This window comes from Delphinapterus leucas, chromosome 7, assembly GCF_059928025.1.
Source record: "Delphinapterus leucas isolate spDelLeu-1000000601 "Yukka" chromosome 7, BTC_Dleu_Yukka2, whole genome shotgun sequence".
Lineage (NCBI taxonomy): Eukaryota > Metazoa > Chordata > Mammalia > Artiodactyla > Monodontidae > Delphinapterus > Delphinapterus leucas.
Window position 1 is genome coordinate 83,918,159 of NC_143135.1, and position 15,215 is coordinate 83,933,373.

Below are 15,215 nucleotides of genomic sequence, written 5' to 3' on the forward strand. Positions count from 1 at the left end.
AACAATTTAGAAAATGGGAATAGGAACATACATATAGATAATTACTTTAAAGGTAAATGGATGAAATGCCCCCACTAAAAGACACAGACTGGCTGAATGGATACAAAATCAAGAACCATATACATGCTGTCTACAAGAGACCCACTTCAGACCTAGGGACACATACAGACTGAAAGCGAGAGAATGGAGAAAGATATTCCATGCAAATGGACACCAAAAGAAAGCTGGAGTAGCAATTCTCATATCAAACAAAATAGACTTTAAAATAAAGACTATTAGAAGAGACAAAGAAGGACACTACATAATGGTCAAGGGATCGATCCAAGAAGATATAGCAATTGTAAACATTTATGCACCCAACATAGGAGCACCTCAATACATAAGGCAAATACTAACAGCTATAAAAGGGGAAATCGACAGTAACACATTCATAGTAGGGGACTTTAACACCCCACTTTCACCAATGGACAGATCATCCAAAATGAAAATAAATAAGGAAACACAAGCTTTAAATGATACATTAAACAAGATGGACTTAATTGATATTTATAGTACATTCCATCCAAAAACAACAGAATACACATTTTTTTCAAGTGCTCATGGAACATTCTCCAGGATAGATCATATCTTGGGTCACAAATCAAGCCTTCATAAATTTAAGAAAATTGCAATTGTATCATGTATATTTTCCGACCAAAACGCTATGAGACTAGATATCAATTACAGGAAAAGATCTGTAAAAAATGCAAACACATGGAGGCTAAAGAATACACTACTTAATAACGAAGTGATCACTGAAGAAATCAAAGAGGAAATAAAAAATACCTAGAAACAAATGACAATGGAGACAAAACGACCCAAAACCTATGAGATGCAGCAAAAGCAGTTCTAACAGGGACGTTTATAGCAATACAAGCCCAAGTTAAGAAGCAGGAAACATCTCGAATAAACAACCTAACGTTGCACCTCAAGCAATTAGAGAAAGAAGAATTAAAAAAACCCCAAAGTTAGCAGAAGAAAAGAAATCATAAAAGTCAGATCAGAAATAACTGAAAAAGAAATGAAGGAGACAATAGCAAAGATCAATAAAACTAAAAGCTGGTTCTTTGAGAAGATAAACAAAATAGATAAACCATTAGCCAGACTCATCAAGAAAAAAAGGGAGAAGACTTAAATCAATAGAATTAGAAATGAAAAAGGAGAAGTAACAACTGGCACTGCAGAAATACAAAAGATCATGAGAGATTACTACAAGTAACTCTATGCCAATAAAATGGACAATCTGGAAGAAATGGACAAATTCTTAGAAATGCACAACCTGCCAAGACTCAATCAGGAAGAAATAGAAAATACGAACAGACCAATCACAAGCACTGAAATTGAAACTGTGATTAAAAATCTTCCAACAGGGCTTCCCTGGTGGCGCAGTGGTTGAGAGTCCGCCTGCCGATGCAGGGAACACGGGTTCATGCCCCGGTCTGGGAAGATCCCACATGCCGCAGAGCGGCTGGGCCCGTGAGCCATGGCCGCTGAGCCTGCGCGTCCGGAGCCTTTGCTCCGCAACGGGAGAGGCCACAACAGTGAGAGGCCTGCGTACTGCAAAAAAAAAAAAAAAAGAAAAAAGGAAAAAATCTTCCAACAAAAAAAGCCCAGGACCAGATGGCTTCACAGGCGAATTCTATCAAACATTTAGAGAAGAGCTAACACCTATCCTTCTCAAACTCTTGCAAAATATAGCAGAGGGAGGAACACTCCCAAATTCCTTCTACGAGGCCACCATCACCTTGATACCAAAACCAGACAAGGATGTCACAAAGAAAGAAAATTACAGGCCAATATCACTGATGAACATAGATGCAAAAATGCTCAACAAAATACTAGCAAACAGAATCCAACAGCACATTAAACTGATCATACACCATGATCAAGTGGGGTTTATTCCAGGAATGCAAGGATTCTTCAATATACGCAATTCTATCAGTGTGATAAACCATATTGACAAATTGAAGGAGAGAAACCATATGATCATCTCAATAGATGCAGAGAAAGCTTTTGACAAAATTCAACACCAATTTATGATAAAAACCCTGCAGAAATTAGGCATAGACGGACCTTTCCTCAACATAATAAAGGCCGTATATGACAAACACACAGCCAACATCATCCTCAATGGTGAAAAACTGAAAGCATTTCCACTAAGATCAGGAACAAGACAAGGTTGCCCACTCTCACCACTCTTATTCAACATAGTTTTGGAAGTTTTAGCCACCTCAATCAGAGAAGAAAAGGAAATAAAAGGAATCCAAATCAGAAAAGAAGTAAAGCTGTCACTGTTTGCAGATGACATGATACTATACGTAGAGAACCCTAAAGATGCTGCCAGAAAGCTACTAGAGCTAATCAGTGAATTTGGTAAAGTAGCAGGATACAAAATTAATGCACAGAAATCTCTGGCATTCCTATATACTAATGATGAAAAATCTGAAAGTGAAATCAAGAAAACACTCCCATTTACCATTGCAAGAAAAAGACTAAAATATCTAGGAATAAACCTACCTAAGGAGACAAAAGACCTGTATGCAGAAAATTATAAGACATTGATGAAAGAAATTAAAGATGATACAAATAGATGGAGAGATATACCATGTTCTTGGATTGGAAGAATCAACATAGTGAAAATGACTCTACTACCCAAAGCAATCTACAGATTCATTGCAATCCCTATCAAACTACCACTGGCATTTTTCACAGAACTAGAACAAAAAATTTCACAATTTGTATGGTAACACAAAAAACCCCGAATAGCCAAAGCAATCTTGAGAAAGGAAAACGGAGCTGGAGGAATCAGGCTCCCTGACTTCAGACTATACTACAAAGCTACAGTAATCAAGACAGTGTGGTACTGGCACAAAAACAGAAAGATAGATCAATGGAACAGGATAGAAAGCCCAGATATAAACCCATGCACATATGGTCACCTTATGTTTGATAAAGGAGGCAGGAATGTACAGTGGAGAAAGGACAGCCTCTTCAATAAGTGGTGCTGGGAAAACTGGACACGTACATGTAAAAGTATGAGATTAGATCACTCCCTAACCCCATACACAAAAATAAGCTCAAAATGTATTAAAGACCTAAATGTAAGGCCAGAAACCATCAAACTCTTAGAGGAAAACATAGGCAGAACACTCTATGACATAAATCACAGCAAGATGCTTTTTGACCCACCTCCTAGAGAAATGGAAATAAAAATAAACTGATGGGACCTAATGAAACTTCAAAGGTTTTGCACAGCAAAGGAAACCATAAACAAGACAAAATGACAACCATCAGAATGGGAGAACATATTTGCAAATGAAGCAACTGACAAAGGATTAATTTCCAAAATTTACAAGCAGCTCATGCAGCTCAATAACAAAAAAACAAACAACCCAATCCAAAAATGGACAGAAGACCTAAATAGACATTTCTCCAAAGAAGATATACAGACTGCCCACAAACACATGAAAGAATGCTCAACATCATTAATCATTAGAGAAACGCAAATGAAAACCACAGTGAGATATCATCTCACACCAGTCAGAATGACCATCATCAAAAAATCTAGAAACAATAAATGCTGGAGAGGGTGTGGAGAAAAGGGAACACTCTTGCACTGCTGGTGGTAATGTGAATTGGTACAGCCACTTTGGAGAACCGTATGGAGGTTCCTTAAAACACTACAAATAGAAATACTATATGACCCAGCAATGCCACTACTGGGCATATACTCTGAGAAAACCATAATTCAGAAAGAGTCATGTCCCAAAATATTCATTGCAGCTCTATTTACAATAGCCCGGAGATGGAAACAACCTAAGTGTCCATCATCGGATGAATGGATAAAGAAGATGTGGCACATATACACAATGTAATATTACTCAGCCATAAAAAGAAAGAAAATTGAGCTATTTGTAATGAGGTGGATGGACCTAGAGTCTGTCATACGGAGTGAAGTAAGTCAGAAAGAGAAAGAGAAATACCGTATGCTAACACATATATATGGAATTTAAGGGGAAAAAAATGTCACGAAGAACCTAGGGGTAAGACAGGAATAAAGCTGCAGACCTACTAGAGAATGGACTTGAGGATATGGGGAGGGGGAAGGGTAAGCTGTGACAAAGTGAGAGAGTGTTCTGGACATATACCCACTACCAAACATAAAATAGATAGCTAGTGGGAAGCAGCCGCATAGCCCATGGAGATCAGCTCGGTGCTTTGTGACCACCTAGAGGGGTGGGATAGGGAGGGTGGGAGGGAGGGTAGAGATATGGGAACATATGTATATGTATAACTGATTCACTTTGTTATAAAGCAGAAACTAACACACCATTGTAAAGCAATTATACGCCAATAAAGATGTAAAAAAATATATTAAAACAGTTATTTTAATTGTATTTCATATATTCAAAAGTTAATTTGATACCTGAACGATTAAAAAAAAAGTTCAAATTGAACTTTGAGAAAGGAAAATCACTATATCTAAGAAGAAAAATACTCTGGATGTGATTAGCTAAAGATATGGCATTACAAAGGAAAAGATTAGTAAATTTGGAAATAGAAGTGATCTAAAATAAACAGAGAGAAAAAATATTTTAAATTAACAGATAAACAGAAATATAATTATTTAATTTACAATTGTGTTTAATGCTATGAAGGAAAAAATAGGGTTTTCTGTCAGAATAACTGGAGGGAGAATAATACATTTTCCATTTATTAGAGCATACTAGGTACAAATAAAACCTGATTTAAATTGTAACACAACTGGTTTTATTGTGTTACAATAGAAAAGTAAATGTCGTTTTTTTTCTTATAATTAATCCATTTGTTCATTTATTCCACACCATCCTTGTTCATTGATACTATTGATATAATAGTCCAGATATTTGGCTCACAAAAATGACCAAGGCCCCAGTCCCTTTCTTTGAGGAGCTAGGAGTTTAATGGTTCAGCAGTACCTCTTATTAAAATAATCGCATACCAAATGAAAACATAAATATTTCGTTTTCTTTTTTAGATGAGAATAGGCATTCACTCAGGCTCTGTGCTGGCTGGAGTTGTTGGGGTAAGAATGCCGCGATATTGCCTGTTTGGAAATAATGTCACTCTGGCAAGCAAATTCGAATCGGGAAGTCACCCTCGACGCATCAATGTCAGCCCAACCACTTACCAGTAAGTGTTCTTTGGCCTTCTCCCCCTGTCTTTGGCATTGCGTTATACTAGTAGCCTGTCACTTGTGAGACTCTATTTTTTTCTTGATCCTGTTATTATCTAAGATAATATGAGTAGATCCATCCAGTCTGAAAGATAGCAATTATGTCACAAAATTTAATTTGCACCCTAAGAAAGTACATGGAAAACCTGACTTGACTGAGAGGTAAATGGAGGTTTGTCATTTCCCACAGTCTCTGTCTTCCTTAGGTATTCCTGTTTAAAATACAGGAAAGCAGGGTTTTCCCTGGTGGCACAGTGGTTAAGAATCCACCTGCCAGTGCAAGGGACATGCGTTCGAGCCCTGATCCAGGAAGATCCCACATGCCATGGAGCAACTAAGCCCATGTGCCACAACTACTGAGCCCACGTGCCACAACTACTGAAGCCCGCATGCCTAGAGTGCATGCTGCGCAACAAGAGAAGCCTGTGCACCTGAATGAAAAGTAACCCCCACTCGCCACAACTAGAGAAAGCCCGCGCACAGCAACAAAGACCCAATGCAGCCAAAAATTTAAAAAAAAAATAGAGGAGAGCAAATGTTAAGGGTCTGCAACACACTAGAAATCCTAACATTTTCAAAATGTTTCTCAATGTTTATAAAAATCAAAGGAATAAGATAGAAAAGATAATTGTCTCTTTTTATTCTTCTAAATAATGAATATAAATAGGGACTCTCTAAAGTTAAATATATACTAGATACAGAGTAAAACTTCAAACTCTATTTGTCTTAAAGGTTGTATTTGACAACTCTACACATTTTGACAGCTGAAGTCATCCTTGTTTTGTGCCTGGTAGATGTCAAGCTCCAGGCGTTAGCTATTACGTGCCATATGGGCAGAGACCAAGTCTTTTTGGTTCATGGTTATATCTACAAAACTTACCCAAAAAATGTTTAGCACATAATAAGCACTCTATTAATATTTATCAGATTAATGAATAAATGTACTGATAAGATAAATATCTCTATACTAAGAAAATAGTATGAATATCTCCTACTTGGTAGACTTTGGCCTAATGCTAAGCTTTGGTGTACAAGCGATTTCATTAGTTCCATGATTTAAATGACTTAGAAATCACATTGTAAAACTGTAAAGTAGAAATGGTGACCATGGATATTTTTATTAGCATGACTACCATGTTAATCCCAGGCTAACAAAAAACCCCAGAAGCAGAAACTTTAAATACATAGATAATAAATGTTCATTTATAATAACAAACAAAATGGTGACACTTTGAAGCTTTTGATACCACATATATACAGAGGGAAGTTAAGGTTTCTTAGATAAAAGACAAGTATTTCCAGATTCCTGAGGAGCACATGAGAAAGGGGAAGAAATTACAAATATAAAATCAAGATAAAGTTGCTTAAGAACTACATGTCATTTTTAGGGTATTTATATAAGGGTTTTGCTTCTTTTAAATTTCTCCCTATTTTTCTAACACAATTCTGGGCATAATACATATGATATGATAATAGTTTCCATATTAAATGGAATTAGGAAGCTTCTCAAGATCAATGCTCTAGATCACTGCACTTTGTTCTCTAGACCATGGGGTAAGGAAAAGTTCCTGAAGATCAACCACCTCACCTACATACTCCTACCATGGTTATGGTTTTTCCCATCATGGAGCTAATACATATGTTTCCTCTTTGTATAAGTGAGTGTAGATTTATAGAAACTCCATTTAAAAAAAATTATGTGTAAAGAATGGGTCAACCATGTGAGGAGTTATACTCTGAGCTTAAATATCATTGCTATAGCTGGCTTTGTCTACATGTGACCAATAAAGGAAACCCCACAAGCAACACAGAGTCTGTGCATTTGGGTGTTGTCTTTGAGTTTTAATAATCTTTTTCACATTGGTGGGAGTTTGTAATTATCCTTAATGATCAATAAAGTCTGAAGAATTGAATCATTTAAAACACTGTGAGCATTGAAATATTTTGTTCTGTTATGATCTGTCCCCCCACCTCCCCCCCACCAAAACACAAATGGAGACATAGATGAACAAATTGAACTGCCTTCTGGGTAGATTATAAAAGATACTTTCTCTGACTGGTCCCAAATCTTATAATTTCTAATAATACTTTATAAAAATATTTTTATGTTTGGTCTATCCTCAAAAATAACACTTTTCTTCCAACTGTTTCTGTGTTCCTCCCTCCTTCCCTTCTTTCAACAAATACTTGTAGAGTACCTACAATATTCCAAGCACTATGATAGTCACCAATGTTACAGCAATAAACAACATAAATATGATCTTTGCCTTCATAGAGGAGACTACCAGATGGTAGATGTATACAAATAAACAGTTTATTACAATAGACTAGTGCTGAGGTCAAAAGGACATGATGAGAGTATTAGAGCAACACGAGGAGTGGACTAAAATAAGGATGAAGAGATAGACTGAATTCAGACCAACTGAAGCTGTAATTCATGTTAAGGGATTTCAACTTAACACTAAGAGCAAAGAAAGACATTGAAAAGTTTTAGCAGAGGAGTGACTTGACCAGATTTGTACTTTAAAAAGATCTCCAAGGTTGTAGAGAGAATAAATTAGAAGGTGAGAAGGGCAGCAATCCAGTGCTTGAAATCAGGTAATCTTATTCCCGTTTCCTTGATGGAAATGTAGCTAATTACTGAGACCCTGGAATCCAAACCATTTGCTGTTTCGACTTGTCTTCCATGCTTCAGAAGAGTGATTGGACTCAATGACCTTTGACATCCATTTTTATCTGGGATACCATTAAAAACAATATACTTTGGTTCCTGGTAAGCTTCTAGAAAACTAAATTTAGGTATATGATCTCAGTGTGACTTGGTTTTCAGATTCTGGATGTGTTCGTGCCCAAGTGGTTTCTGTTGGTTTTATATACACCAGTCTATACACTTCAGCTATGTATAATTGTTCTATTCCACATAGCACAAGTGATTTATGAATCCACAAGTGTAGAGTATACTTCCCTTTCCCAGGATACTCAAAGTGAAATGCCAGGTGGATGTTTCATGGACATTCTCTAAGAGGAGATAAAATTGAACTTTCTTAGAGCAAATAGGAATTTGTGAAGTTAAACTGAGTATTCAGCTCATAAGAGCTTGAAATTTCCAATTTTCTTTCCTGAATTAAATGCTGAAAAATGTTCAATATTGTCTGGTTATTTTGAAATCTTCAGACAGGTTTCTAAAAATTTTTATTTTAATATTTTAATTTCATTGGAGTATAGTTGATTTACAATGTTGTGTTAGTTTCAGTTGTACAGCAAACTGATTCAGCTATACATATAAATATAATCATTCTTTTTTAGATTCTTTTCTAATATAGGTTATCAAAGAGTATTGAATACAGTTTCCTGTGCTATACAGTAGGTCTTATTTGGTTATCCATCTCATATATAGCAGTGTGCAGGTATTCATCCCAAGCTCCTGATTTATCCCACCAGCGCCATGTCTCCCCTTTGTTAACCATAAGTTTGTTTTCAATATCTATAAGTTTGTTTCTTAAATGAGTTCACTTTTATCTTTTTCTTTTAACATCTTTATTGGAGTATAATTACTTTACAATGTTGTATTAGTTTCTGCTGAATAACAAAGTGAATCAGATATATATATACGTATATCCCCATATCCACTCCCTCTTGCCTCTCCCTCCCACCCTCCCTATCCCACTCCTCTAGGTGGTCTCAAACCACCAAGCTGATCTCCCTGTGCTATGCAGCTGTATCTTTTTCTAAATTAGATTCCACATACAAGTGATACCATATATTTTTCTTTCTCTGTCTGACATACTTCACCTAGTATGAGAATCTCTAGGTCCATCCATGTTGCTGCAAATGGCATTAATACATTCTTTTTCATGGCTGAATAATATTCCATTGTATATATGTACCACATCATCTTTATCCATTCCTCTGTCAATGGAAATTTAGCTTGCTTCCATGACTTGGAAATTGTAAATGTGCTGCAACGAATATTAGGGTGCTTGTATCCTTTTGGATTATGGTTTTCTCTGGATATATGCCCAGGAGTGAGATTGCTGGGTCATATGGTAGTTCTATTTTAAGTTTTTTAAGGAACCTCCATACTGTTCTCCATAGTAGTTGTACCAATTTACATTCCCACAAACAGTGTAGGAGGGTTCCCTTTTCTCCACACCCACTCCAGCATTTATTGTTTGTAAACTTTTTGATGATGGCCATTCGACTGCTGGGAGATGATACCTCAGTGTAGTTTCGACTTGCATTTCTCTGATAATAAGTGATGTTGAGCGTCTTTTCATATGCTCCTTGATCATCTGTATGTCTTCTTTGGACAGCTATCTGTTTAGATCTTCTGCCCATTTTCTAATTGGGTTGCTTGTTTTTTTTGACCTAGAGCTGCATGAGCTGTTTGTATATTTTGGAGACTAATCCCTTGTCGGTCACATCATTTGCAAATATTTTCTCCCTCTCTGGGTTGTCTTTTTCTGTTGTTGCTGGTTTCCTTTACTGTGCAGAAGCTTTTACGCTTCATTAGATCTCATTTGTTTATTTTTGTTTTTATTTCCCTTACTCTAGGAGATGGGTCAAAAAAGATCTTGCTGTGATTAATGCTAAATAGTGTTGTGCCTATGTTCTCCTCTAAGAGTTTTATAGTATTTAGCCTAACATTTAAAAGTCTTTAATCCATTTTGAGTTCATTTTTGTATATGGTGTTATGGAGTTTTCTAATTTCATTTTTTTTAACATCTATATTGGAGTATAATTGATTTTCAATGGTGTGTTAGTTTCTGCTTCATAACAAAGTGAATCAGTTATACATATACATATATTCCCATATCTCTTCCCTCTTGTGTCTCCCTCCCTCCCACCCTCCCTATCCAACACCTATAGGTGGTCACAAAGCACCGAGCTGATCTCCATGTGCTATGTGGCTGCTTCCCACTAGCTATCTATTTTACGTTTGGTAGTGTATATATGTCCATGCCACTCTCTCACTTCGTCACAGCTTACCCATCCCCCTCCCCATATCCTCAAGTCCATTCTCTAGTAGGTCTGCAGCTTTATTCCCACCTTACCCCTAGGTTCTTCATGACCTTTTTTTCCCCTTAGATTCCATATATATGTGTTAGCATACGGTATTTCTTTTTCTCTTTCCAACTTACTTCATTCCATATGACAGATTCTAGATCCATCGAGCTCACTACAAATAACTCAATTTCGTTTCTTTTTATGGCTGAGTAATATTCCATTGTGTATATGTGCCAAAACTTCTTTATCCATTCATCTCTTGATGGACACTTAGGTTGCTTCCATGTCCTGGCTATTGTAAAGAGAGCTGCAATGAACATTTTGTACATGACTCTTTCTGAATTATGGTTTTCTCAGGGTGTATGCCTAGTAGTGGGATTGCTGGGTCGTATGGTACTTATATTTGCAGTTTTTAAGGAACCTCCATACTGTTCTCCATAGTGGCTGCACCAATTTACATTCCGACCAACAGTGCAAGAGGGTTCCCTTTTCTCCACACTCTCTCCAGCATTTATTGTTTCTAGATTTCTGATGATGGCCATTCTGACTGGTGTGAGATGATATCTCATTGTAGTTTTGATTTGCATTTCTCTAATGATTAATGATGTTGAGCATTCTTTCATGTGTTTGTTGGCAGTCTGTATATCTTCTTTGGAGAAATGTCTATTTAGGTCTTCTGTCCATTTTTGGATTGGGTTGTTTGTTTTTCTGTTATTGAGCTGCTTGTAAATTTTGGAGATTAATCCTTTGTCAGTTGCTTCATTTGCAAATATTTTCTCCCATTCTGAGGGTTGTCTTTTGGTCTTGTTTATGGTTTCCTTTGCTGTGCAAGGGCTTTTAAGTTTCATTAGGTCCCATTTGTTTATTTTTGTTTTTATTTCCATTTCTCTAGGAGGTTGGTCAAAAAGGATGTTGCTGTGATTTATGTCATAGAGCGTTCTGCCTCTGTTTTTCTCTAAGAGTTTTATAGTGTCTGGCCTTACATTTAGGTCTTTAATCAATTTGGAGTTTATTTTTGTGTATGGTGTTAGGGAGTATTCTAATTTCATATTTTACATGTAGCTGTCCAGTTTTCCCAGCACCATTTATTGAAGAGGCTGTCTTTTCTCCACTGTATATTCTTGCCTCGTTTATCAAAGATAAGGTGACCATATGTGCATGGGTTTATCTCTGGGCTTTCTACCCTGTTCCATTGATCTATCTTTCGATTTTTGTGCCAGTACCATACTGTCTTGATTACTGTAGCTTTGTAGTATAGTCTGAAGTCAGGGAGCCTGATTCCTCCATCTCCATTTTTCGTTCTCAAGATTCCTTTGGCTACTCGGGGTCTTTTGTCTTTCCATACAAATTGTGAAATTTTTTGTTCTAGTTCTGTGAAAAATGCCAGTGGTAGTTTGATAGGGATTGCAATGAATCTGTAGATTGCTTTGGGTAGTAGAGTCATTTTCACTATGTTGATTCTTCCAATCCAAGAACATGGTATATCTCTCCATCTATTTGTATCATCTTTAATTTCTTTCATCAATGTCTTATAATTTTCTGCATACAGGTCTTTTGTCTCCTTAGGTAGGTTTATTCCTAGATATTTTAGTCTTTCTGCTGCAGTGGTAAATGGGAGTGTTTTATTAATTTTACGTTCAGCTTTTTCATCATTAGTGTATAAGAATGCCAGAGATTTCTGTGCATTAATTTTGTATCCTGCTACTTTACCAAATTCATTGATTAGCTCTATTAGTTTTCTGGTAGCATCTTTAGGATTCTCTATGTATAGTATCATGTCATCTGCAAACAGTGACAGCTTTACTTCTTCTTTTCTAATTTAGATTCCTTTTATTTCTTTTTCTTCTCTGATTGCTGTAGCTAAAACTTCCAAAACTATGTTGAATAAGAGTGGTGAGACTGGGCCACCTGGCCTTGTTCCTGATCTTAGTGGAAGTGGTTTCAGTTTTTCACCATTGAAGATGATGTTGGCTGTGTGTTTGTCATATATGGCCTTTATTATGTTGAGGAAAGTTCCCTCTATGTCTACTTTCTGCAGGGTTTTTATCATAAATGGGTGTTGAATTTTGTCAAAAGCTTTCTCTGCATCTGTTGAGAGGATCATATGGTTTTTCTCCTTCAATTTGTTAATATGGTGCATCACGTTGAATGATTTGCATATAGTGAAGAATCCTTGCATTCCTGGGATAAACCCCACTTGATCATGGTGTATGATCCTCTTAATGTGCTCTTGGATTCTGTTTGCTAGTGTTTTGTTGAGGATTTTTGCATCTATGTTCATCAGTGCTATTTTCCTGTAGTTTTCTTTCTTTGTGACATCTTTGTCTGGTTTTGGTATCAGGGTGATGATGGCTTTGTAGAATGAGTTTGGGAGTGCTCCTCCCTCTGCTATATTTTGGAAGAGTTTGAGAATGATATGTGTCATCTCTTCTCTAAATGTTTGATAGAATTCACCTGTTATGCCATCTGGTCCTGGGCTTTTTTTTGTTGGAAGATTTTTAATCACAGTTTCAATTTCAGTGCTTGTGATTGGTCTGCTCATATTTTCTATTTCTTCCTGATTCGGTCTTGGCCGGTTGTGCTTTTCTAAGCATTTGTCCATTTCTTCCAGGTTGTCTGTTTTATTGGCATAGAGTTGCTCATAGTAATCTCTCCTGATCCTTTGTATTTCAGCAGTGTCAGTTGTTCCTTCTCCTTTTTCATTTCTAATTCTATTGATTTGAGTCTTCTTCCTTTTTTTCTTAATGAGTTTGGTTAATGGTTTATCAATTTTTTTTTATCTTCTCAAAGAACCAGCTTTTAGTTGTATTTATCTTTGCTGTCGTTTCCTTTATTTCTTTTTCATTTATTTCTAATCTGATCTTTATGATTTCTTTCCTTCTGCTAACTTTGGGGGGTTTTTGTTTGGTTTTTTTGTTGATTTTTTGTGTTTTTTTGCGGTACACAGGCCTCTCACTGTTGTGGCCTCTCCCATTGCGGAGCACAGGCTCCAGACACGTAGGCTCAGCGGCCATGGCTTACGGCCCTAGCTGCTCCACAGCATCCGCGATCTTCCCAGACTGGGGATAAACCTGTGTCCCCTGCATCAGCAGGGGGACTCTCAACCACTGCACCACCAGGGAAGCCCTAGAGACTTTTGTTCTTCTTTCTCTAATTGCTTTAGGTGCAAGGTTAGGTTGTTTATTTGAGATGTTTCCTGTTTCTTAAGGTAGGATCGTATTGCTATAAACTTCCCTCTTAGAACTGCTTTTGCTGCACCCCATAGGTTTTTGGTCATCGTATCTCCACTGTCATTTGTTTCTAGGTATTTTTTGATTTCTTCAGTGACCACTTCGTTATTAAGTAGTGTATTGTTTATGCTCCATGTGTTTGTATTTTTGCAGATCTTTTCCTGTAATTGATATCTAGTCTCATAGTGTTGTGGTCGGAAAAGATATTTGATACGATTTCAATTTTCTTAAATTTACCAAGGCTTGATTTGTGACCCAAGATATGATCTATCCTGGAGAATGTTCCATGAGCACTTGAGAAAAATGTGTATTCTGTTGTTTTTGGATGGAATGTCCTATAAATATCAATTAAGTCCATCTTGTTTAATGTATCATTTAAAGCTTGTGTTTCCTTATTTATTTTCATTTTGGATGATCTGTTCATTTTTGAAAGTGGGATCTTAATATCCCCTACTATTATTGTGTTACTGTGGATTTCCCGTTTTATGGCTGTTAGAATTTGCCTTATGTATTTAGGTGCTCCTATGTTGGCTGCATAAATATTTACAATTGTTATATATTCTTCTTGGATCGATCTGTTTATCATTATGCAGTGTCCTTCTTTGTCTCTTGTAATAGTCTTTATTTTAAAGTCTATTTTGTCTGAAAGGAGAATTGCTACTCCAGCTTTCTTTTGATTTCCATTTGCATGGAATATCTTTTTCCATCTCCTCACTTTCAGTCTGTATGTGTCCCTAGGTCTGAAGTGGGTCTCTTGTAGACAGCACATATATGGGTCTTGTTTTTGTATCCATTCAGCCAGTCTGTTTGTTTTGGTGGGAGCATTTAATCCATTTACTTTTAAGGTAATTATTGATATGTATGTTCCTATTCCCATTTTCTTAATTGTTTTGGGTTTGTTATTGTGGGTCTTTTCCGTCTCTTGTGTTTCTTGCATAGAGAAGTTCCTTTAGCATTTGTTGTAAAGCTGGTTTCATGGTGCGGAACTCTCTCAGCTCTTGCTTGTCTGTAAAGGTTTTAATTTCTCCATCAAACCGGAATGAGATTCTTTCTGGGTAGACTAATCTTGTTTGTAAGTTTTTCTCCTTCATCACTGTGAATATGTCCTCCACTCCCTTCTGGCTTGCAGAGTTTCTGCTGAAAGATCAGGTGTTATCCTTATGGGGATTCCCTTGTGTGTTATTTTTTGTTTTTCCCTTGCTGCTTTTAATATGTTTTCTTTGTATTTAATTTTTGATAGTTTGATTAATATATGTCTTAGAGTGTTTCTCTTTGAATTTATCCTGTGTGGGCCTCTCTGTGCTTCCTGGACTTGATTAAATATTTCCTTTCCCATATTAGGGAAGTTTTCAACTATAATCTCTTCAAATATTTTCTCAGTCCCTTTCTTTTTCTCTTCTTCTTCTGGGACCCCTATAATTCAAATGTTGGTGCGTTTAATGTTGTCTGAGAGGTCTCTGAGACTGTCCTCAGTTCTTTTCATTCTTTTTTCTTTATTCTGCTCTGCAGTAGTTATTTGCACTATTTTATCTTCCAGGTCACTTATCCGTTCTTCTGCCTCAGTTATTCTGCTATTGATCCCATCTAGAGTATTTTTAATTTCATTTATTGTGTTGTTCATTGTTGCTTGTTTCCTCTTTAGTTCTTCTAGGTCCTTGTTAAATGATTCTTACATTTTGTCTATTCTATTTCCAAGATTTTGGATCATCTTTACTATCATTATT

General features: G+C 36.5%; 1 pseudogene; it reads left to right on the forward strand.

Moving 5' to 3' along the window:
- Window positions 1-5,110: 5,110 nt before the first annotated feature.
- The window catches only part of LOC149748800 (uncharacterized), a 37,036-nt pseudogene continuing 26,931 nt past the window's right edge, over window positions 5,111-15,215 (forward strand).